We start from the raw sequence: 26,871 nt of genomic DNA, 5'->3' as shown, positions 1-26,871 counted from the left end.
TTGTAGTGCATTCTCAGCCCATGCTGCTTTATTGCTAAAAAATTGTATACAGGTGCAGAGTTTCCAAGTTCATTTTTGAACAGTTATTGTTTACAGTGTCAAAAGAAATTTAAACACTCTTTCCTTACCTCCCCTCCCCAAAATGCATAGATATAAAAGCAAGCTGCCTTTTGGAAAACTTCAGATATATATACATGGGTAGGTTTTCTATTGTCACATTATCTGTGCAAGGGAGCAAATGGTTTGCAGTATGGCCTACACGTTCCTTCTCTCTACTTGTTCCGTTAAAGTGTATGCATATTTCTAAATTTCAGTCAGAAGTTGGATGCTTTTCTAGGAGGTTTTAGCAAGGGTCTAAGTCTTCAACCACTAGTGCACATTTCTCCCACATACATTTTCCACAGACACCCTACAGAAATTTATGTTGTTTTGAAAGAGAAAATTAAGTAGCACAGACAGAACTCCCGCCCTTTGGTTGTACAACCTGCAAACATTACAACCAACAAAAGGAGCAGAGTTTTAGGGGAGGAGGAATTTTGCCATAGAATGGACCACACCCTCAGAATCAGAGGGGCAGTCATGCTGACACTACAATTCCTCTTACTTACAACTCCCAATACTAATACACCTATTTGGCAGCTACGATTTAATGACAATGGCAGCATTTAAAAAACATTATATATGGCCTCTGTAACAAGCCTGAAAGTATGTACCTGGAAAATAACATAGAACTAAATATACAGACAGGCCTGATCATGAATCCTATTTTCATATTTAGGAAAATGGGCAAGCTTTGATATAAAGAAGTGTTCATAGTAGTTAAAGTTATCCTTTTGAAACTAGAATAGTCATAATCTAGCAAAGGAATGTTGAGTTCAGGTTTCTTTACCAGCACCTTCGAATGAGAAAAAAAAACCTTTATCAAGCTAGACTTTTGCTACAAAGGCTACTAATGTTTCTAGCACCTGCTCATCCACTACAAAACTCAGCATTTATCACTGGCAGAATACAAATTTCCTAACCATGAAATATGCCAAATTTTCAGAGTTTAGGGAACTAGCATTCACTTTGTAACTGAAACAAATCTAGGGAAAAACAGAACGTATATACTATTTTCTGGCTGGCAGGTCAAGAACTCCTCCCCTATTTAGTAAGCTTTAGGTTCTCAAATGTGTGCCAGAACATGAGCCATACTAGTTTCCAATTTTAAGATTAATTCCTGCAAGTCTGAAACCAGTTTACCTTGGTACAGCTGCCTAAGTGGCAAAAGAAACTGGGGGGGGGGGGAACCACTTCTCCTTATAAACTATTCAACACCTGAAGAGTACAGACTGCTTACCGATTTATTTGCATCCTACTTCTTTGCTGCAACAGGCTCTGACCAAGACTCCTTACCTTTTGTTATCTAAAAGTCCTGTACTACTTAGCCCAATCTTCTATTGCCCTTTTTTGATTTCACTATTGCCTTCCCCACACTGAAACTCTGCACCTTTTATTTGTACAATTGCAGCAGCCAAGAAACCAATCACCAATGTAGCCCAGGGGGCTACCATGAACCTAGTCAGGGGTCAAAAGGCCTCCTTCTGCTTATTCTTTTTAATACACAGTTTTGGTGTCATGCTTCTTCCCTTATTTGTACACTCTGCCTCTTTTTCAAGAGGGACGAAAAAACAAGATCTGAGAATCCAAGCAGTAAATTCAAGCTATTGGTATATTAGTTCCTATTGCTTCATTATGAATAAATGCATATATCAATTTACTGGTAATACTATTACACTAGACGTCTTAATCATGCATAATTAGAATACTAGCTCTATAAAAGACTTGGTTTGTGAGCCTGTGTGCTTGTGCCACTGTTCATTCTCCTATCCAAGTTTTCCATCCGGAAGACTTCACAAACCAAACTGCCTTCCATCATGTTCTACAAACACCTATTTTGCATGAAGTACAACAGATACATTGCAACATTGGTTAGTACTTAAATGCTAATATTTATTGTGCTGTAACTTGAAAAGTTTGACAATTCTACCAAAAAACCAACTAGCAGGTGCTCAAACTCAAGGCCTCCATGCTACCTGTTTCCTTCCCCCATCTAAGATAGAATGAAGTCAATTCCTGTTCCACTTTACATGCTCCCTTTTGGTAAACAAAAAAACCTTCATCCTGAGGAACCATCTCGCCCTAGAGTAAATCATGTGATTTCATTCTCCAGTCCTTTATTTTCTAGTTTTCAAAGTAGTCATCTCATGCAAGGTACCTCATTCTCCTAAGAAATCATTTTAGTTAGCAGAGACTCTAATGAGCTTTTATTCCTGCTGTTTACTTTGGATGGGGTAAAACCCTGAATTTCTGTCCCTAGTTCCTTGCCTTTCAGTGAAGGAAGAATTTCTTTACCCACACTGAGCAGCACATTTCAGCCAATAGCACAGGTATTATAGGGTGCTGCTGCACAGTATTCAGAGGTGATCCTACACCACCATGTGGACTGGTTGACAATGCTCTGCTAGGCCTTGCACTGCCAAAAATGAACAGGGCTGGATGACGGAGCACTAATAACGAGGTGCAACTGTGTGGCAGTCTGGTCCCGATTTGAGTGAGAAGCAGGCAGATGGGAGAGAGATATGAGGCAGCAATCACATTTGTGGGGCAGGCTACATGCTTCTGTGCATAGCAGCTATCTCTGATTGGATTACCACCTGGAAAAGTGGCACTTGCAAAAAAGTTGAAGAGCCTTGTTTTAGAGAGGGGACACAGACCTCACTCCCCCCTGAAGTATTAATAGTAGGATTTAAATAACTCAGTTTAGCCTAGTTCTTCCACACCCTGCTTGCAAAATCCCCAAACTTTCGTTATATGCATACTGGAAGTCTGTTTATGAAAACATTTACTAGCAATCTTGTATTCTTTGTCAATATTGTGCTTGGATTCCTTCTTCTATTCTTACTGTTCTTCAAAAGCAAAGCAAGAGAGGAAGAAAAGGAAGCCATCCATTAAGGGAAGTTTCATCACAGAACACAGCAAGAATGGAGTAAGTGAGCCACTGGAAGAGTTGAGACACAGATGCAGAGCAACTGAAACTCATGCAGTCACTTATCAAGAATGGCAGTAATGTGGTTTGAATACACTGTAGTCCCAACCATCAGTCAAAGACAGACAAAAAACTATCAGTATAATGTAAAAAAGAAAACACAAAATAAAACCATGGGATGCTTAAATACCTCCCAAAACAATTTGTTAAAAGGATCTCTTCTCCCATTATCTGCTTATGGAAATTTCATCACTAGCTCTTCAGGGAGTTTAAAACTCCACTGTGTTTAACCAATTACTGTGGTTTAAGCTGCTTGAGTACTTGAAACTCTGAACGGTAGTATAACAGTCCCTCATACCTACATATATAGGCTGCAAACTCTTCATGGTGAAACATACTAAACAGACAAGCATCTTCAAGCAATTCCCTTCCTAACCAGACTTTCCTGAATGTCAACAATAGCAAAGGCAGCAACTTTCCATTTATGAGATCCAAACTTGTAAAACCTGGTACCAAGCTAAATTTTCATTACTTATGAAACTGAGCAGCAGCACTGGGATGTCAATCTAGCACCACTTTTGCTGCCAGTGCAAAGGATTTGCAAAATAGTTGCTCCGAAGACTTAGGACAATGCAAGTGCTATCAGTACTGCCTTGAAATGCCTTTAGGATTCTTCCAAGAGGTGTGTTCAGAAGAACTATATGTTAATTTCTTAGCTAACCTATCCCTGGGAAAGCTTTGTTCACAAGATTAATGGCAAAAGCTTCTTATATAATTGTAGGTCATGAGTAAGTTAGTTATGTAGTTTATACCTCGCAGAGAAGGCAAGTGTTGCTTGATTCAGCTTTAGTTCCCAAATGCTATTTTACAACCTTTTATATTCTAGTATAAAAGTGTAGGGATAAAGTTTCATAGAGAATCTCTGTGTATTCTACTCTAAAACAGGAGCTTCCTCCAACTAACCTAAAGAGAAAAATTAAGACAACTGGACATAAAACTAATGACAATTGGTTCCTTTTAATGAAATGGGGTGTGGGGAGATAAAGCCCCTTTCTTCAAGTATAAATCCCAACCTCACAGAATCTGGCCTGTATACCTCAGCTAAATCCTGTTTAAGGCAAATGTTCCAAATTGGGCTTACAGGTTCCTTTGTCTTCAGTATGTGCATATACTAGGTTACTGCAGGTTGCATTTTAAAGAGGTATGAACTGCATTCTCTAGAGCAGTGCTTTTCAGACGGGAGGCTGCAACACCCCCTTGGGGCAAGCATTCCTAACCTATTCCCTTAAGGAGGGTAGTGACCTAACCAGGGACCCAAGGGTGCCATTAGTATGGCACTTCCTGGTTTCACTACCACCACTACTGAATGCAAGTAAAAAAGGGGGTGTGTGTGTTTTTTTAAAACTTACATGCATTCAGTGGCTGCAAAACCTGGTAGGTGCTATTAGTATGGTACTTGGGTCCCGAGTCTGGTTGCCACCCTCCTTATTGGGGTAGCATCCTAAACCAAGGTTGAGAACCAGTGCTCTAGAACGACAGAGAATAAAACATTGCCGGGCATAACAAACAATAACAATAGTTTGTTCCCCCAGCCCAAAAGTATCTTTGTAAAACTAAAAAAAAAGTAAAACAATGTAAACAGGTTTGCAAGTGAAAATAACACATTTTAAAGAGATAGTCACAAACTGTCTCTGTAGCGCTCCCTGCATGGTTTATATTTTGTCCAAATTCAAAAATATTGTCAGATTTAACCAGTTCCAAATAATGGCAACAAACTTCCACAGTTAAGTGTCTTGAATTAAGCATCTGGGTAGAACCCAGCCCTGTTCACAGTCTTCAAAAGGGTTCTCTTTCATTCAAGAGGGGGGCATCAGCTACATGCTATCTACAGATAAGCAGGACAGGGGTTCATTGTTCATGTACCTTCAGTGACTCCTTAGTTGCACCAGATCTTAAAAATAAAATAGCAACTAAGAAGATTACACCAGGTTCCTCAGTAGAGCATTCAAGTGTCAAGTTTCTTTGAGGAGAGGAAATTTTAAAGAGAAAATGTCATCTTGTCAAACAGCTCCCTGCAACACAGAGCACCACAAACCTATTTGGTTAGTACCATTTATTCTACTATACAATCCTTGCTAATGCAAGTTGGTTCCTATTACATGCAAACAGTTATTGCTACTAAAGTTCTATTTATTAAGTCATCTTATGGCTTTATTTGCATTAGGGATTCTTCCCCCTACATACTGTGCTATTTGCATTCCAGTTTCAGAGGTATTTTTCCATCAATTGATTCTGCCAAGCACTAAAACTACTTCAGTGGAATAGATACATTTGTTCACAACAGAACCTTGACTAAGCACAGGCCCTCACAACTTAACTGTAAACAATCCACCTTCGTGATATTCATGATGAGAATAGGCAGAGACTTTGAAACATAAAATTAACTCTGCAAGGATCCCTTGCTTGCAGTTAATTATGTTTCTTATGAAGTTTTAGGCAATAATCAACTCAAAACCAGAAACTTGTTCTCCTCCCCATCTGGTGGCCATTTACAGACAAGATCAAGATACAGATGCAGTATCCTTTTTAAGCTCAGAGCAGAAGTTTTTTTTTAAGACCCCAAGAGAAAAATAAAGCAGCTCAATCTATAGAGAAGAACCACTTGGCCACTTGCATAACTTAAAACAGACTGACCCAACTCACTCATCTGAACAAACTGCAAGAGGATAAGTACATAAAGTCTTACTGGAAATTGCATTCCCAGAAAAGAAAAAGGGGGGTATTATGAAACCAGAAAAAATAGTTGAGCAAATAAAGATGCTTGGAATAAAAGTAGTAAAAGTGGTCCAATACCTAGGTTTATTAGCAAGAACCGACAAGTGCTTCTCCTTCACATCTTGGAAAGCAGAAACTTGAAGTCATTTGTTTTTAAGGATGAATGGTATTACAATAATCACACTAAATGAATAGCAAATAGTAGTGGAAGTAAAAGTAATTCCATTTTTAAATTAATTTTTCAAGTGCTACCCTCAGTTAGGACCTACAGTGATACCCTAATGCTGCTGTTTTCAAACTCTCAGGGAGTAAGTCCTTGCAGGGGAGGGGAGGGGAGGGAGGCAGCGGGGGCGGGGGAGAGCAGCAACTCGTGTCACTCAGGGGGCTGCAGGAACTGGGATGCACTCACCAGTCGCTGCAGCAGCTGTCCTGGGGGTGCAGGGACCCCAGCTCATCAAAAGTGAAAGTGGAGCAATCGCATCCTGCCTCCGCAAAACCAGAAGTGGAGCGTGATCATTCCACTTTCACTTTCTGCAGGCTAGGGAACCCTACAGACACTCGCGCAGGGCTCCTTGCACCCCAGGATGGCTGCTGCAGGGAGTGCATCCCAGTTCCTGCAGCTCCGAGTGACGCAATCCTGGGGATCGCCGCCTCCTCCCTGCCTCTGCGCTGCCCCCGCCCCTTAAGGGGGCAGTGGCCAGGGCCGTCAGGCTGGGGCATCGCCCCACTGAAAACCACTACAGGCAAGGATAGAGTACATATTAAGCCAGTGGATAAGTGATTCAACACACAGGGTCTTCTAAATGGAAAATGCAATATTTATACGTGGCATTTTAGAAAAACAAATAACTAAAAAAGTTACACATCCTCTTATTTCAGGCTGCAATGCTATTCACATATTCCTAGGAATAACCCTGTTGAACACAGTGGGTCTCACTTTGCAATCTGTAATGCGAGTGATTAATTAAAATGAAAGAACACTTGCTCACAAAGAAAGGGCTCATGTTGAGAATTGTGCCACTAAATCTAGATTTTACTTACTGTTTCTTTTAAAGGCACTTAATAATGTGCCTAGCTGTTTAAAGTTTCAATGTCTATACAATCCCCAATTCACATTACAGATTTGATACAGCAGTTTCTGCTACCGTTGCTTAGAAAGGACACTGCACCTGTAGACCATTACACCAATCTAGTCAGTTTCTTATTAGATATCACATCAGCAGTATTGTTAATTTGTCACTCTGAAATTGTAAAAAAAGTACTACTAGGCTCATGCACTGATCCTAACATGGCACTACAGTTTTGCTACAAAGCACTAATGCTTATGGAACTATACACATCTCAAAATGGAAGACATTGGTGATTTTGTTGTTCTCAAACAACTTGTAACATTTTGTCAACAAGTATTAAAATATATTTATATGTATATATATTATACTATTGCACATGCCCCGTATTTGTTTTGTCTTTCTCATGGGAAAGTTTCCTGCCGACATGGAGAAACAGATGCAGATCAAAATGTAAAACCAAAAGATTAAGGCAGTGTTGCCTTTGCACAGTACTGTTAAGAAGATGCTACAGGACAAGTACTGCAATGGAGTTTCCTGGACATGCACAGCAGACTTGTTTCTCTGAGACTTCACTCTTATTCAGCACAAATGTGTATGAGGTTAGCATGGGTTTGGGATAGAGGGGTGGGAAAGGATTCCTTAGCTGCAGTTTTGAGACAGACATGACCACCTTCTCTCTCTCATGTTCATTCTGAGAATCTAGGAAAAATTCACTATATTCCCACCCTGTGCCAGTATACTATTAAAAATATTTCTTCTGAAACAAAATTAGCTAAAATAATGTGAAGTCTGCAGACTGCTCAAACTGTCATCATGCCAGAGGCCTTTTCAGATTTTTAGACTCTACATCTAAAAATCTCACTGAACTCAACAGAAATTTCTGTTCAGAATATATCCTAAAAGGATATCCAATCATCAGAAATGTCAGGAGTGACTTGAAATTTCAGGGTACTTCAGAGAAGCTAACTGAATGAAAGGATGAGTAACAACTACCATTTTTTTTAAGTGGGCCAGACAGCCATCGATCTAGTTACATTCTGTAACTACAAATCTTTAGCTGTTTTACAATGTTCTATTCAGTATTCCATGTTTTATCCAATCTGATTTGCACTAAAGTAGCCAAGTACACCTTCGAAAGTACACCTTACATCTTTTATCATATGGAAGCCACACAGAATGCCAAGCAATGGGCCAAAAGAAGTCCTTGGCTTGGCATGCTCTTCTGATACAATTCATTAAAAGCCAAAAACACACAATGGGAAATAGGTTCTCCAGTTTTGTCTGCCACTGCTTCCAATCACAGAAAATAATGCAACTTATCACTGGGCTTAAGGTGAGAATTTTGTTAGCACAGATGACCACTAGAAAACGTACCCCCATTTCTATTCCAAATTGAGGACATTTTTAGACAGTTGGCAAACCTGTTTGAAATTCACATTTTAATAAGACTGAAATAAGGTGCACTAATCAGGGCTCCCTGGTTCAGCATAAGTAGAAAAGACTTTTTTTAAAACCAGGAAGCCACCTACTCTGACAAGCTATAGCTAAAGATGAGCTATTATCTTATGCTGAAAGAAAATGTCCCATATCAATCACACACAATAGAGACAAATAATCTTGTGTAAACATGTTAGAATCACAATTTCCACCTTTACTGCAGGTGGAGACACCGGAGGAACTAGTGAAAAAGCCCTTCCTGAGCACATCTAGTCTAAGTGGTGGAAATTTTTATTTATACCTTTATGCTATTCGCTGTTGTTCCCTTTGGGTAAAAGCTTGACTTGGAGAAAGCTTTTGCAAAATATCCTAGGAAACACTGAGGGTAACCCCCACTGCACCCAAGCTTGCTTTCTGTACTTTTAAGTTTAAGCAGTATCACTTAGCAAAAGCTCCCTATTCCAGCAATTACATAGATTTACATGTGCAGACTAATTTTGTTTCAGAAAGGTGAGAACACACCCGGTCATAAACACAGTGGACAAAGTGACTCTTTGTTGGTGTGCATCAGCTGCTTTACACAGTGGTTTTAGGATGGTTTTTTATAAAATTGGCTCTTTTTGGGAGAGGAAAACCCAAGTTAGGAAGATTTTCCAGGATGGTTATTTTTTCTTTTAAATGATATTCTTCATTTTAGAATACACATATATATAAATATAAAATCCATCCTGGTTATCTTGCCACAATTTTTTCATACAAGAAGGTTTGCATGACACATTCAAAAGTCATATCAATCTGATAAGTTCTCAAAAGGCTATGTAGGGAACGGGCAGTTACCTCAGTAAGGTATTTTGAAAAGGGACAAAATGTCAGTCAGAATGAGCTTGTGCCAATATCTGTATGCACCATCTGTTAGAGTGAAAAAATGCTAAGCAAAGAGCTGGCAATTTCTATGAAATGTCAAGGACTCATTTCAGCTGCCCTGCAAAAGTGGATAATATGGTTTTGATGTACTTCAGGCTTCACATGTCAAATTTCAGGCTAAGGAGTTGTGTCAGAAATAGAGCAACATTTCTCCATCATTCTCTGTGGAGATAAAGGAGTTTCTTTCACTGGAAGGGCACCCATGAACAGCTGAAGCTTCAGAGATACCCTTTGCTGGGTCAATGGGACAGGATCTGGAAACAGAAAAGGATCAACATAAACCACATGGAAACAAATCTTGCTCAACGCTACATAAACAACATTTATAGATATTTAATATTTTTGTGGAAAGGATTTGCAGCAATGTCAGGATAATGTCAAATGCCTTTATCTAAAAAAAATGTGTGGCTAAGTTCCTACATATTATAGGATCCTTCACACCATAACACAGATGTCGACTATTGGAAGCAGTACTTCATATACCAGACTTAGCTAGTCTTATGCTGTATGAGTAGCTGAAATCACTATTAAAGGGGGTACAAATTTGAGCACGGAAGAAAAATCCGTATTTGGTTGCATACGAAGAAGCGATTAACACGCAAAAAAAAAATTAGACAAAAATAACTCGACATATGTAGCAATATAAAAGGGTGGATAGGAGCTCATCTGCTATGTCACATTATACAAGCATCTCAATTCAGTGATCAATGCTAGTTAATCCAAATATTGTAATGGAATTAAAAGGATTATCATACAAGAGAAAGTAATTTATCGAATCTGTTGATCAGAAGCATTCTAACAATATTGAAATGACTAAGTATCTACCAACATCACAAACATACATAGCAATCCCCTCATGACACTAAACTTTCAAGTACGCAATGGAATTTCCTCTGCTGAAAATACATACACCTTATACAAACACCACCATTTTCTATCTTTCAACATTTACAAATTTCTACCCAAAGACCTCAAACTATTTGTAAAACATTAAAGAACTTGGTCATTCAAGCATAAAGCTTAATGTATTAGAAAAGTACATTATTAGAATACTTACTTATTTTTGCATTTAGACTACTGCAGTTTCTTGGCTGTCATCTTTCACTCAAGCCACAAGACACTTTTCCTGCATAAAACAAAATTAAGGGCTCAGAAACAGTGTGCAAAATCATAAGAAGAAAAATTGAGAAGTCTATAGGTACTGCTTCTAGAAAATGGAACCACACACACACACACACACACACGGGGAATACTTAGTGTTCTGCTCTTAAGCCAACAAAGCTCAATTCACAATTAAGATCACCCAAAACAAATTTTAAACAGGAGAGTGAACACACCAGAATTAAAATAAAAACTTTTAAAAATATGAAAGGCTTGGGCAAATAAAGATATTTACTGGGTACCTCTCCCCCACAAAAAAAAAAAAAAAAACCCACCAGAACTTGGTAACAGGCAAGTCTGTCTAGGATGGAGTTGCACAGAAGGGGAGCCACCACCAAGAAGACCTAATGCCTGGTCACCACCCACTTCACTTTTCATGGCGGGACTGAACTGAAAAAAATCCTTAAAATCTTTATAAAAGTTTATATTTTAAAATACTTCTATTTTGTTGCCTTTAAGGCAGCTTGAAGGGAGTATCAGCCCAATCCTGAGCTGCCCGGGACGCAAGGCTGCAGCAGCGCCAAAAGTGGTTGCCACCACATCCTACGTGCTCCAGGCAGCCATTGGCAGCTCCTCAGGAGAAGGGGACTAAAGTTCCCTTTCCCTGGGTAAACAGAGTAGCTCCACAATGGGGTTACTCGATTCACTGCCAACAAAAAGGTTGGCAATGAATCAAGAGCATTTGTGTCAGGTGGTGAGCAAAGCAAAGCAAACTGGTAAGCAAAGCACAAAAAATTGGGGTGATGTAATCCCATTAAGCAGCCCCAATGGTTGCCATGTTTTGTGCTAACTGAAGTATCTGAACATTTTTTCATGGTAGCATGCACTGCAACAGCTCAGGTAGGTTGTGACCAGAGCACGAATTACCATAGCTAAATAAGACCTCTCTGGAAAAGGGTGCAGGTAGCAATTCAGTTGACACTGAGAAAAAGGCACTCCTTATCACCAGGGACAAGAAGCAAAGTTCATATGGGAGGAGACGACCATCGCTGTCTATTACTGATAAAGCACCAAATACACACTAGGCACTGTGAGTAGCTATGGACATAAACACAAGTTCCTGTCCATAGGCTCATGACTGAAAAACCATGAGATACTGAGAACAGTTGGAAGGGAAAACTTTGCACCAAGTTTCCACATCATAGCAGAAAGAAGCAGAGACGTAATAAAAAAGTAGTATTTGATGGCTGGAGGAATCAAGGAGAACAGAGAAAAAGCAATGAAGATAGATGAGGAACAAGATCTTGACGAAAAGGCTTCGAGAAGACCTGATACAAAACAATAGTGGAAACTAATGAAGAGAAACATATGGACATGTAACATGATGAAAGTGTGAAGGAAACAAGCAAAGTAACGGATAGAGTCAGCAAGACCAGAGAACAAGACATTATAGTATCAACACAAGATCGACTGAAGTCTAAATAAGCATTTAGTAGAGTCAGTAGATAAGGAAAAAATTTCTGAAGTTCAAAGAGAGAGCAGACAGAGTTTAGCTAGAATACTGATGAAACAGGTTTATTATGGTTTTATTTGCCTAACAAGACCATTGTAGGTGGTAATAAAAAGCTGCACCTGGATTCAAGCTAAACAAGAAGTGATTTATGGTGTTATGTTGCACAAATGCCACTGGTATTTAAAACTGCGAGCTGTTGGAAAACACCGGCATCCACAAGCATTTAAAAGTGTTCAGCATTTACCTGTATAGTACATAGAGCAATCCAATTCCCTCATGGATAATGTTTAAGCACTGTTTCCATGTGTTTGTTCCTTCAGTAAAACATTTCTGTATGGTTGGCTGAAGACAGCAAGTCCATTCTCTTTCTTGATAATTGCAAAACACACCCTCATGAATTTGAATTGCTATCAGCAATTTTTGTTACTTACCTTTCCTCCTAACACAACATCCCTTATCCAACTGATGAACCAAGGAATCATACAGAACATGAAGTGTTACTACCAACAAGATTTCCTTCACAAGCTTGTGAATCATGAAGTCACAATTCAGATTCAAGACACCATACCATGGATGCAATTTTATCATTGCCAATGCATGGAATTTAGTTAAGGCAAAAACTTTATGCCAAGCTTGTGTGGCCAGCAGTTATGTTTGCCATTGGATCTTTGGATGAAGGTTTTAATCTTTGCAAGACAGACGTAGTTTAAGAAATGGTTTCAATATTTAAAAAAAATTATTCTTAAGCCCTGAATGTGAAAATAGGTAGATATGGAAGAAAGGATTGTTTTAGATAAAAAGGGCTGTAGGGAGCCTACAGTAGGGGCTGTAGAGACCACTGGGGGCAGGGGGATAAGAACAGGCCCTCAGTTTGGCTGTACTTGTCGTAAGAGGCGACTAAACAGCCACCAGGTAGATGGGACTTGTTAGCCTGGGACGGCAGCTCATCTGAGAGAAGGAAAACTCTGATCCCAAACCTCCACTGCCTTGTGGCTACATCCAGTTATGGAAAAGGCTTCAGGAGTCAACCTCGAGGCAAAATCCGGAGCCCAAGTCCCTGAGGCAGTTCATGGCTGAACACAGTCACGTTCTGACAACTCCTGCAACGCCGCTGGAACCAATCATATTGGCTTCTGCCTTTCCACTGGACCATTCCAGTGATGTGGAGAGGGGGGATTTGCTGCATGGGTAACAGTCTATCCTCCATATCTACTTTACCCAGGCTTCGTGCACTGGAGAGGACACTCTGTTCCAAAAGGGGATTGGACAAGTTTCTGGAGGAAAAATCCATTACGGGGTACAAGCCATGATGTGTATGCGCAACCTCCTGATTTTAGAAATGGGTTATGTCAGAATGCCAGATGCAAGGGAGGGCACCAGGATGAAGTCTCTTGTTATCTGGTGTGCTCCCTGGGGCATTTGTCTAGATCACTTCTTGTCTAGACAGGCTAGTAGACAGTGCTGGGGGAGAGGTAGCGGCTGTGGTGCATGTCAGCACCAACAACGTGGGCAAGTGTAGCTGGGAGGTCCTGGAGGCCAAATTTAGGCTTTTAGGCAGGAAGCTGAAAGCCAGGACCTCAAAGGTAGCGTTCTCTGAAGTGCTACCTGTTCCACGCGCAGGGCCAGCTAGGCAGGCGGAGATCAAGGGTCTCAACACGTGGATGAGACGGTGGTGTAGGGAGGAGGGGTTTAGATTCGTTAGGCACTGGGGAACGTTTTGGGACAAGCGGGGCCTGTACAAGAGGGACGGGCTCCATTTGAACCAGAATGGAACCAGACTGCTGGCGCATAACATTAAAAAGGTGGCAGAGCAGCTTTTAAACTGATCCCTGGGGGAAGGCCGACAGGAGCCGAGGGGCATCCGGTTCGGGACTCCTCATCCCTATGGGATGAGGATGGGGAGGTTAGATAACAACAAGACAAAGGCAGGGTAGGAGAAGAAATTGGGAAAGGTAGGGTGATGGGATGTGATAGACGGTTTGGCACAATGAGAGGATGCGGGGACAAAGGAGCGAATAAGCAGCCCATCCTGGGGCATTCCGTGTATAAATGCTTTTATGCGAATGCCCGAAGTCTACGAGCAAAGGTGGGAGAACTGGAATGTCTGGTGACAAGGGAAAACATTGACATAGTGGGCATAATGGAAACCTGGTGGAATGCGGAGAATCAGTGGGATACCGCAATCCCGGGCTATAAACTCTACAGGAGGGACAGGCAGGGGCGTGTTGGAGGTGGGGTGGCCCTTTATGTTAAGGAAGGGATAGAATCCAGCAAAGTAGAGATTGAAGGTGGGTCCGACTCCACCGTAGAATCTCTGTGGGTTAAATTACCAGGCTTGTGCAATACCAGGTTAAATTACCAGGCTTGATGTAATACTTGATGTAATACTGGGGGCGTGCTATCGTCCTCCAGACCAGAAATCGGATGGGGACCTTGAAATGAGGAAACAGATCAGGGAGGTGACAAGGAGGGACAGGGTTGTAATCATGGGGGACTTCAATTATCCTCATATTGACTGGGTCAATTTGTGTTCTGGTCACGATAAGGAAACCGGATTTCTTGACGTGCTAAATGACTGTGGCTTAGATCAGCTAGTCACGGAGCCCACCAGAGGACAGGTGACTCTGGATTTAATTTTGTGCGGTACGCAGGACCTGGTTAGAGATGTAAACGTTACTGAGCCATTGGGGAACAGTGATCATGCTGCGATCCGTTTTGACGTGCACGTTGGGGGAAGAATACCAGGCAAATCTCTAACAAAAACCCTTGACTTCCGACGGGCGGACTTCCCCCAAATGAGGAGGCTGGTTAGAAGGAGGTTGAAAGGGAGGGTAAAAAGAGTCCAATCTCTCCAGAGTGCATGGAGGCTGCTTAAAACAACAGTAATAGAGGCCCAGCAGAGGTGTATACCGCAAAGAAAGAAGGGTTCCACTAAATCCAGGAGGGTGCCCGCATGGCTAACCAGCCAAGTTAGAGAGGCTGTGAAGGGCAAGGAAGCTTCCTTCCGTAAATGGAAGTCTTGCCCTAATGAGGAGAATAAAAAGGAACATAAACTGTGGCAAAAGAAATGTAAGAAGGTGATATGGGAGGCCAAGCGAGACTATGAGGAACGCATGGCCAGCAACATTAAGGGGAATAATAAAAGCTTCTTCAAATATGTTAGAAGCAGGAAACCCGCCAGAGAAGCGGTTGGCCCTCTGGATGGTGAGGGAGGGAAAGGGGAGATAAAAGGAGACTTAGAGATGGCAGAGAAATTAAATGAGTTCTTTGCATCTGTCTTCACGGCAGAAGACCTCGGGCAGATACCGCTGCCCGAACGGCCCCTCCTAACCGAGGAGTTAAGTCAGATAGAGGTTAAAAGAGAAGATGTTTCAGACCTCATTGATAAATTAAAGATCAATAAGTCACCGGGCCCTGATGGCATCCACCCAAGGGTTATTAAGGAATTGAAGAATGAAGTTGCAGATCTCTTGATTAAGGTATGCAACTTGACCCTCAAAACGGCCACGGTGCCAGAAGATTGGAGGATAGCAAATGTCACGCCTATTTTTAAAAAGGGAAAGAGGGGGGACCCGGGAAACTATAGGCCGGTCAGCCTAACATCCATACCGGGTAAGATGGTGGAATGCCTCATCAAAGATAGGATCTCAAAACACATAGACGAACAGGCCTTGCTGAGGGAGAGTCAGCATGGCTTCTGTAAGGGTAAGTCTTGCCTCACGAACCTTATAGAATTCTTTGAAAAGGTCAACAGGCATGTGGATGCGGGAGAACCCGTGGACATTATATATCTGGACTTTCAGAAGGCGTTTGACACGGTCCCTCACCAAAGGCTACTGAAAAAACTCCACAGTCAGGGAATTAGAGGACAGGTCCTCTCGTGGATTGAGAACTGGTTGGAGGCCAGGAAGCAGAGAGTGGGTGTCAATGGGCAATTTTCACAATGGAGAGAGGTGAAAAGCGGTGTGCCCCAAGGATCTGTCCTGGGACCGGTGCTTTTCAACCTCTTCATAAATGACCTGGAGACAGGGTTGAGCAGTGAAGTGGCTAAGTTTGCAGACGACACCAAACTTTTCCGAGTGGTAAAGACCAGAAGTGATTGTGAGGAGCTCCAGATCTCTCCAGACTGGCAGAATGGGCAGCAAAATGGCAGATGCGCTTCAATGACAGTAAGTGTAAAGTCATGCACATTGGGGCAAAAAATCAAAACTTTAGATATAGGCTGATGGGTTCTGAGCTGTCTGTGACAGATCAGGAGAGAGATCTTGGGGTGGTGGTGGACAGGTCGATGAAAGTGTCGACCCAATGTGCGGCGACAGTGAAGAAGGCCAATTCTATGCTTGGGATCATTAGGAAGGGTATTGAGAACAAAACGGCTAGTATTATAATGCCGTTGTACAAATCTATGGTAAGGTCACACCTGGAGTATTGTGTCCAGTTCTGGTCGCCGCATCTCAAAAAAGACATAGTGGAAATGGAAAAGGTGCAAAAGAGAGCGACTAAGATGATTACGGGGCTGGGGCACCTTCCTTATGAGGAAAGGCTACGGCGTTTGGGCCTCTTCAACCTAGAAAAGAGATGCTTGAGGGGGGACATGATTGAGACATACAAAATTATGCAGGGGATGGACAGAGTGGATAGGGAGATGCTCTTTACACTCTCACATAATACCAGAACCAGGGGACATCCACTAAAATTGAGTGTTGGGCGGGTTAGGACAGACAAAAGAAAATATTTCTTTACTCAGCGCGTGGTCGGTCTGTGGAACTCCTTGCCACAGGATGTGGTGCTGGCGTCTAGCTTGGACGCCTTTAAAAGGGGATTGGACAAGTTTCTGGAGGAAAAATCCATTATGGGGTACAAGCCATGATGTGTATGCGCAACCTCCTGATTTTAGGAATGGGTTAAGTCAGAATGCCAGATGCAAGGGAGGGCACCAGGATGAGGTCTCTTGTTATCTGGTGTGCTCCCTGGGGCATTTGGTGGGCCGCTGTGAGATACAGGAAGCTGGACTAGATGGGCCTATGGCCTGATCCAGTGGGGCTGTTCTTATGTTCTTATGATACCATAGTCTTCGGAGACTGAAGGATGCCAACAAGGAAGCCTTGATCAAATTCTGCTTTAATCTTCCCCTAGCTTCTTCTCTACTTGGTAATGGCAAAATATGTCTGTATTTTGTTACACTGTTGTTGGAGTTGCTCCATTCAGGGCTCACCTTTTCTCACACAGTATTAATGCTGTATTAATTATTATTGCATTGTATTATTGTTTTGTATTGTAATTATAAGGTATTAATGCTCCCCTGTGCCAGGAGAGCTGACAGTATGTCAGCTTTCCTTGTGCCTAGTCAGCCTTGGACAGGGTGTTGGACTGCTACTTGAATCTTCTCCCTCTTGACCTCAGGAACACCCAGATCTTCAATGTTTTTGAGCTCTTGTTTTTCACTACTGCCACAGCAATAGGTCTTTATTTTCTAAGTTATTTAACTGCTTAGGTTGTTTGTTTTGTGGGTGTCTACATAGCTGGACTGCTTCAAAACTGCAAAGCAGCACATTCATTAAGTTGGATGTTTGTAACATGAACACTTAAGTTAGGGACCTTCAGTACTAGCTATGGTTTCCAGACAGTCTTCAAAAGGTAGCCGTGCATATAATGCATTGCAATTGTCCAAACAAGTTACCAGAGCATGGACAACTGTAGCTACACCATCTCTAACTAGGAGAAGCTACACCTGGCAGAAAGTGCTTCGTGCCAGAGAACACTTGGAGCAACAAAGACAGTGCTGGATATAATAGCACCCCAAGATAAAAAAAATCTGAGCCTTGGGTCAGCCCTACCTACAATAGGTTGAACACCATCCCCCAGTACAAATCAACCACTTGTCAACAACACCATAATAACTCTTGTCAACAGTATTAATACAAGTCTCATTTTTAGAAGAATCAGACAGCCAGTAAATTGTTTCCAAATTACAAAGAGACAGGCTGATCAGCTGCACAGACAAGAGACTTACCTTTTGCTTGATGGTTGCACCAATAATTTATAACCAAGAATCCTTGCCTTCAGTATTTTGATAATGCAAACGTTCTTGTTCTCACTGCAAATCAAGATGGTGCTTGCACAGACCTGATGGATACAACAGGGAGAAAAGCACACCTTAGAACCAGGTCATTCAGAAGAAGTTTACCTTTTGCTCTTTCCTTCCTTGCAACTACTAAAGAATATGCCAAAAATAGCATTTTCCTAGTATCAAACCAAAACTATAACTTTACAGTTTAAACAAGTATCAATGATGACTTTGAAACCTGCTACTTGACCGGACAGGTTTCAGCTTGACAAAATGTTAACTAACATCTCCATCCCTTTATGGTGACTATTTATACTAAAATGCATTTTGCAGTCAGACTTTGTTTTAATAAGTTAAGTGCATCGCTCCTTGAAAGTAGCTGCATATAGCTTACCCACCACTGCATCCTAAAACTGGGGTACCAGAAAAAGGCGCACGCACGCACGCACACACACCATTTTTAAGAAGAAAGTTGTGAGATTTAGCTAAAGGCACCACAGATGAGAGTACCCCAGGAAAGAATATGAAAAGGATTTAAAGTAAATACCACCACAATCCTATATACAAAGGGGGGAAGGGGAAAGGAGGCAAAAATCCACTTCCCTTGCTATTATTCCCACTTAATTCATTGTAGTGCCACTCAGCTGAGGGACACACAGTGCACAATAACATTTCCCTGTTTTCTCCTCTTGCAAGGAACCATCCACACATCTGAGCCATACTCCTTGACATAGGGGTTATGGCAGATTATTATATTGATTATTCAGTTAGAACAGCAGGTGCCAAACCCCAGTCCACGGCTGAATCTGGCACCTGCAGAAAAACTTCCCCATTGTGAGCGGAGCTTACCATTCTGCACTTTCACATCTTGCCAGATGATCTTCTCACAAAGTTGTGCAGGACAGCCACTTCTGCTACTTGCGTCTGGATTTTTGCGTGGAAGTGGCTGCCTGGAGCAACTTTGTGAGAATATCAGCTGGCAAGATAAGACAGGGCAATGTAGAACAGTATGCTCTTCCCACAATGGGAAAAGCTTTTTGTTTACACAGCTGCCCGTGGTTTGGAGACCACTGCATTAGAAGACAGCAGTCTATTTTCTTACACTCCACAAGCTTTCTACATAAGCTTAATTCATACTGGCAAGAAAGTATGCCTCAGATCATAGCAGGTCAGAACACAAGCCACTCACTTTCTGTTACGTGAAAATCCCTTTTCCTTTTAGTTGTGATTTTCTCTCTATATCTGGTTATGTTACTATGGACTAAAATATCATGCAGGCTAAACTACACAGGCCACAATTCCAAAACTCTGGTAAAGTCACAAGCTCATGGTTACACAACCACCACCTCCCCATGGTCACACATTATGGGAGGAAATCTGGCATCTTAAATCATTGATTAAGTGTCTCCTACATTAACTGTATTCATTGTATTGTTTTAACCCAATCACTGTTTAAGAACTGTATGCAAAAGTGTCTCCTAACCCAATCACTGTTTAAGTACTGTATGCAAACTTGAACTGCCTTCTTGTGTTGCTGATTCATTGTATTGTTTAAGTTCCCCCATCTAGGAAGCCAGCCATAGACCCCATTGAATTTTGCTGATAATATAATATAATAATAATAATATACAGTATTTATATACCGCCTTTCTTGGTCTTTATTCAAGACTTTATTCAAGGCGGTTTACATAGGCAGGCTTATTAAATCCACGCAGGGATTTTTACAAATTGAAAGAAGGTTCTTTCTTTCAAGAACCACTACATTCAAGGTGTTAAACTCCGATCTGGTTTAACATTCTGGCCTCCATCCTCCCACGCTCCGAGCAGATGGAACAGCTCAGCTGCAGCTTGTCAGCTGCTTCAAGGTCGCACGGTGCAGGTGGCCTCGAACTGGATGTTAATCTTCAGGCAAATGAAGGCTCTACCCTCTAGACCAGACCTCCTGCCCATCCTGATCCTGATATCCTAATCCTTTCAATGTTTTACACACTCCAAGCACCCTGCTGTGTGGTAGTAATCAAGCTACCATCCAGCTCAGCACTGTCTGCAAACCCCTTTTAAGTGAGGGCTTCCTCTCACTCTCTCTCCAAGGACCAACACATCTGTGTTGTGTCAGAGGGTCCTCTTCACAGGACTCTCCCCCACCCCTCCAACTGCTCTACAGGACAGGTAACTATCTTGCGCCTGGAACTCTTTCCCTTCTCCCCCCCTTTTTCTCCCCCTTCTCTCCCCATCTTTAGTTAGCAACTGGGGTTGGCAGATCAGGGACCCTTAAAATCCTTCCCTACAACCTTTCCTTTTTCTAATTTCTGTGGATGCACCAAATATCGTTACATGCAACCACCATGAAAGCTAGGTACACTGGATTCAAGTATTGAGACCAAGAAACATACACTTATCATTTCTCCATATGCATTATGTTTACCTTTGTGCTTTTGTAATAAAACTATAATCTTTTATTAAAAATTATCTTTCTCTCAGTCTCCTCTTTAAGCAAAAAGGAACTTCTCTGCATTACACCGTCTTGTTATCCAGCCTACAACCCTAAGGTTCCAATAAGGGCAGTACAATTATTCCCCTAAACAAAACAGCCCTTTTGGTAACATTTCAGCTTCAACTTCCCAGCTGTAATATGGAGACAACATCACGTATTACAGGAGGATAACATCAAGATCATACATGTTAAGTGCTTTGCATACTGAGAAAGCCCTATATAAAGTATCATTCACACATGAGCGAAGAAAACTTCTGTGAAGTTAATTTTAATGAAACTAGAAGGACTCACGTCAGTAACTTGAATAAAGTCTAAAAGGGAGATAAACATTCCCAAACATTTGAGGACACCTGAAGGGAAGTTGTGACTGGTCTCATTTCCCTAACACATTGCTACTGTGTGTTTTATGCTGTTTCCTTAACACACTGTGTGTCTGTTGCAGTAAACACTGGTTGAACACTCCAAGACACCCCCAAGTACATTCAGGGTGCCATGAAAAGTGGAAAGCAGCAATTATCTGCAAGCAAAATCAAACAAATTCAGCCCTTATCGAGGACAATAAAAATGCAGTAATCAAATGAATGCATATAATACATTTCTTCCACAACTGGTGAATAAGTTCTCGTTTTTTAAAGTTGTTAACAAATATGCAGTTTCTGCTTGAACTTCACTGAAGGGGAGGACTTGAGCCAGGTCTTAAGAATGTGAAATTGACAAGCCTAGCAGTAGAATGATGGATCACCAATAAGCAGAGCTGGTTCATTATACAGCAAGCTTGCACAAGTAAACATTACACCCCTTAGTATACACAAACCAAAGCATTCTGGTCCTTATTATCCTCCTCCTGCATTGCGGAAGATTTTCAAAAGCAAGACAAAAAAATCAGCACCTTCAGCAAAAAGCAGCCTGTCAGATTTACTGTATTTTCTAGCTGTGTGTTGTTAAGATCATCCATACATTTTAATGCTATCCTACAATCTCCTTTACATTTTCAGAACAAATTGTAATAATCATACTACTCAATCTTAAAGGCATGTGAACATGGTATTTTAATTTACAATTCCCATGAGAAGGTGACGGTAATTTGAGGTTTTAGATATTATATAAAAGAGCAGAAAGGGGAAGAGAAAAATCCAATTCTGCCGATACAGTTTCAATCACATCTGTACGAGGCAGTTTTCTAATAAAAAATTCTGATTTTCAACAATATTAAGGACCTATAACTCATGTGGACAACACTCATGGAAGATAGAGATGCACAGCAATTTGCAAACCAAGGTACAGAACTGGAAATCCAAGATCTTAAATACCTAAACAATGGTTTCCCTTTCTGAACTCATTGTTACACTCAAAGAACAGGCTGCTTATTCTCCAGATTTATAGCACAGGATTCCCTTCTCTCTCTTCACCCAATCATCATTCAGAGCCAGATAACATTCATTCATTGTTGATGCTTATGCAGTTATTTATGGAAGGGGGGAGGTAAGGACTACTTTGTGACGCAAATCTGTTTCCAGAACAACTGTTCCTCATTTAGAAGTTGCTGTTTTTAAAACAAGTACTCAGACAAGTAGACTGATGAACGACTGAATTTCTGCCTCCCTATACGACATGACAAAACTGGACACAATGACTAAAACTGCATTTTGTCCTGGAGAGAAAAAACACACACAACACAGTTTATAGCAACTCTCACACCAGGCAGTTCCACTATTTCTGGAAAGCACATAAAAGCAACTTAAGTAAGACTGCCACTGAAAGCATAGCAGAAAACATTTCTACAATTATTCTCATTAGTTACAGATATAGCACTAAAAACTTGAAATTTAATGGCAGAAGGTTCCATTTAAAGTTAAATTTCCATGCTTCATGTATTTTATTTGCCACACAATCCTATAAGGCACCATTGTGGTTCATCATCATAAAACCTCAGATGCTAGGGTTGCAATGCTTGAACTAGGACCAACCTCAACACAGTAACCATCAGCTCTGCAAAAAGGTATGTGTGTCACACTACCAAAGTTGACCAAAAAAAGGAGTGAGAAAGAGGAACCACAGAAAGGCAATTTATAGAGTATTCAGTCTATCAGAACAACAAAGGCCAAAGGAGCCCTGTACTAACAACCTCTATGTGTCTGCCAAGAAGAGCACAGTGAGCCAGTTCTGGTTCTCAGCTTTATCATGAATCTCTCACATTGCAGCACTAAACACACCACATTATTTGACTCTATACAGCAGATGCAGATGCAGCAGATGCAGATACAGATGCAGCAGCACATATTATCTTAAGTTGTGTATCCCAAATGGAAGGTACTGCTTGTTCGCATCCTTCAGTCTCCGAAGCCTGGGTAAAGTAGATATGGAGGATAGACTGTTACCCATACAGCAAATCCGCCCTCTCCACGTCGCTGAAATGGTCCAATGGAAAGGCAGAAGCCAATATGGTTGGTTCCAGCGGCGTCGCAGGAGTTGTTAGAATGTGACTGTGTTCAGCCATGAACTGCCTTAGGGACTCCGGCTCCGGATTTTGCCTCGAGGTTGACTCCTGAAGCCTTTTCCATAACTGGATGTAGCCACAAGGCAGTGGAGGTTTGGGATCAGAGTTTTCCTTCTCTCAGATGAGCTGCCTTCCCAGGCTAACGTCCCATCTACCCAGTGGCTGTTTAGTTTGGAAGGTACCAATGAATTTGTGAAACAGTATTTTTAGAAAAAGTTAAATCTTTTTCTCCCCTTTAAATTTGAAGGGCATTCAAACAACAAATTTTACACCTACTTTAGAAACAAGTTATCTTAGAACATATGAACTTTGAATCCATGGTATTGTACCGAACATGACGAATTGTGTTTTGCCTACAATCCAAGAGCATCCAATTTTATTTCTTCAACACAAAATGCCTTTCTTAATAACTGAAGCTACCTAAAACAACAAGGTACACAGAGAGATGTGCTTTTTTTATAGCACAAAATGTTAGTGAGTGTGCCCAGAGAAGGGTTTTTAAAAGCCATTTCTTACTGTGCTACCTAGTTGGAGTCAGGATAGGGGAGAGGATAACACAGACAGCACACAACCTGTATTCCTTTGTTCTTAGATTAGCAGCAAGTAGTTAAAAAGACAAAGAGAGCAAGATTTAACAACAGGCATATACTGTAGTATGCTTTAAAAAAAGAGAGAGAGAAAGAAGCTATCAAAAAAGTTAATCACCCAACAGAAAATCCACCTGAAGTCTGGCAAAAACTTCTGGCTCTGTAGCATTTTGGTGCTACATGAGGAGCAGCCTGAGATGCTGCGTTGGTGTGGCAGAAAAGCCATGGCAAGAATTAAACAAACACGGTTTCAGAGAGGTTGAAAGTGCTGGAAGCAGGAGCAAGAATGAAATCAAGGGAGAAGTCAAGTGCTCTCTCCCAGCTCCTGACCCAGCCCTTTATTAAGTCTCAAAACACATGATATAAGATTACGTAGTTGGGAAATTTCCACAAGGATGCTACTTTTCATACCGGCTGTCTACTAGCTAGTTCTAGCTTCACCGCAAACACATTCCTAGATAAGATTCTTCTTCCTAGCATTCTGCTGCTCACAGGCACAGAGTTCAATGACCCAACATATTTCCAAGGTTGGTTGACAGGCCTTGTATGCTACTTGAGCCCTCCTCTTTTCCTCAATGACTGGTTGACTTACATAGGCTCTAATAACCTCAAAATTCTTCAAGAGAAGTCTAATCAGTCCAGACATGTGTACTATCTGTTCCCATGTCTGGATATTTTCTAGGGAATATTTTCAGCAGGATTAAATGGAGAGGGGGAGAAGAGTCCCCCACCCCAAAAGCTGCTTGTATTGCATATTCTCATAAAACACACATTTGTAAAAATGACTAAAAAAATATAGCTTCCAAGGTCAGACAATGAAAGGAAAAGATGCTTAACTACACTTTCAGCTGACTTCAGGCACTTAAGTCCCAGACCTCTGATGTCTCTTCACATCTGTTCTTTTGTATTCAAAGTCATTTTAGCAGATGAACAAACAAAATTCAGAGGCAGTTTTAATATATTTCTGCAACATCCACTTCAATAGAGGCAGCAGCTGCTCTCTGAGTATATAACAATAAATACAGTACTTTTGAATTAACACATTCAAAATGTGTTCTCCAACCATCTGCTATAGCTACCTAACAAATCTATATTAGATCAGCAAACTCCTTTCCACTACACACATCATCAATGTTTTCCCCCCCTCTAAAGTTAAACTATAAATTTACTTCGTTATAGGTGGAATAATTCTTCCTAGCCTAATATTCTTATCTAACTTCTAATTAGGAAGTTAGAAAGAGCACTGTAAATGCAAAAGAAAACTGGGTGAGAGAGAGAGAGAGAGAGATTTAAGAGTTATTTAAGTACATCTGTATATGCAGCTAAGGAGTTACTTAAGAAACTATGTGTGAGGGTGCATTGACAGGGCAGCTAAAATCCTCCTTATATAGTGTTTCCCAAACTATGGGTCAGGACCTAGCAGTGGGTTGTAAGCCAATTTTTGGTGATTTGTGAAAAGCTTTTGAAACATTAAAAAAAATTTTTTTGCAAGCACCCTTGTCCAGTTTGCAAAAAAAAAAATTATTAGCTGGAATGTTAACCCGTAGTACAAGGTAACCTTCATACCTGCAAACTTGCAAAATATCACATTTTCCAATTTCCTCCAGTAATTGGCATGCCACAGATCATGTGTGAACCCAATTACAGCCTTGTGTCTGGGTTGGAAGTCCTTAACTGCACATCCTCATTTCCAGTTCAGCCTTTTGAGTTTCCTGGAACTGTAAAAGTTTGGGGGAACATTTCTAGGAGGAGTCTAGCTCAGTGGTTCCCAAACTGTGAGCCGTAGCTCCCAGAAACCAGTCAGGGGAGCCATGGATTCCTCATGAAAAACGCTTGCCCTATACAATGAATAGGATTGTAGCCCTAATGGACTGCCAAGGCCAATGGTCCAGTAGGTCAAGAGACCCACTGGTCTAGTCTATGTCTACTCTACACATACTATACATAAGGTCTCTAGCAGCCTCGAAATATTTTTTCTATATCTCTTTTATTAATTGTTACTAATACATGAAATATTTATTCTACATCTCTATATCCCTTTTTCTGCGGTGTTTTTCAATCTTTTTCATCTCATGGCACAATGACAATATGATAAAATTGTCAAGGCACACCATCTGTTTTTGGACAACTGACAAGGCACACACTGCCAGAAAGGGACTCACATCCCCCAATGACCCTATTAATAACTGATCCTTCCCCCAAATTCCATGGCACACCCTGTGAAACATTCATGGCACAACAATGTGCCAAGTTGCACTGGTTGAAAAATCTATGGTGTAGTGGGTTATGACAAATTGCCATTTCTAAAAGTGAGTCCTGAGGCTAAAAACGTCCTGATATATAAATCGTACAATTCTGAATAATGGTTATGGAGGCTGTAAGTACAATAAGTAAGAGAAGGTCGAAGAAGAGTGAACCACAAGTACAGCTCCAGAAAGAAGTGAGTGTAATCCTACCAGCTACAGAGTTAAGAAGAAAAAGAGACTCCTAGGCCCAGTGCTGTGCAGGTTGTGCAGTACCCAGGAAAGAGACAACACTAGATCAGGGACATGTGATGGGTGGACAAGCAGGTGAGGACAGAGCCTGCCCACCGGAGTTCTTCAGAAAGCACCACTGCCATGTGTGGCACCCACAACCCCTGCGCTCTGGTGAGTGCAGGCGAGGGCAGAGCCTCCCCCACCAGAGAACTTGAGGCAGGTGAGGGCAGAGCCTCCCCACTGGAGTCCTTCGAAAAGCGCCACTGCCGTGTGAGATGCCCAGGCACCCACAACTCACACGCTCAGGGGAGGGCAGGTGAGGGTAGAGCCTCCCCACAGAGAACCTGGGGCAGGTGAGGGCAGAGCCTCCCCACTGGAGTACTACGAAAAGTGCCACCGCCTTGGGAGGTGCCCAGGCACCCACAACCTGCACGCTCAGGGGAGGGCAGGTGAGGCAGGTCAGGGTAGAGCCTCCCCACAGAGAACCTGAGGCAGGTGAGGGCAGAGGCTCACCAAGGGAGTCTTTCGACAAGCGCCACCGCCTTGGGAGGCGCCCAGCACCCAACACCCGTGTGCTCTGGTGAGCGCAGGTGAGGCAGAGGAGCTCTGCGGGGAAGCCCTGCCGTCTCCTGCCTCCCACCACCGCTCGTCCCCGGTCTGGACGCCCAGCCAGACCGCAGCAGCGGGACGGAAGGCCGGGGACTAGGCAGGGGTCCTTCAACGGCCGGCTAGCCAGCAGGCCGGGCTTCCGAAGCTCCTGACCCCCGAACGAACCCACTCCGCGGGCGCAGGCGGAGCAGCACGCCAGCCCTCGAGCCCTCTCACCTCAGCCGAGGCCACCGGGCCGCAGCCCGCGGCTCTCTCTCACTCCGCCATCTTCCCCTCCTTTCACTTCGGCCGC

The 26,871-nt window shown here is 42.0% G+C and overlaps 1 long non-coding RNA gene across 1 annotated transcript; it reads right to left on the bottom strand.

Moving 5' to 3' along the window:
* LOC136655581 (uncharacterized) lies at positions 1–26,871 on the bottom strand. The gene is made up of 4 exons (XR_010794665.1): positions 26,796–26,871; positions 17,862–17,974; positions 10,292–10,360; positions 1–9,488 (listed from the first exon to the last, which is right to left on the bottom strand). It is a non-coding gene; the product is annotated as an uncharacterized lncRNA (long non-coding RNA).

This window comes from Tiliqua scincoides, chromosome 1 (assembly GCF_035046505.1).
Source record: "Tiliqua scincoides isolate rTilSci1 chromosome 1, rTilSci1.hap2, whole genome shotgun sequence".
NCBI lineage: Eukaryota > Metazoa > Chordata > Lepidosauria > Squamata > Scincidae > Tiliqua > Tiliqua scincoides.
This window is presented reverse-complemented; position numbering and strand designations above follow the sequence as displayed.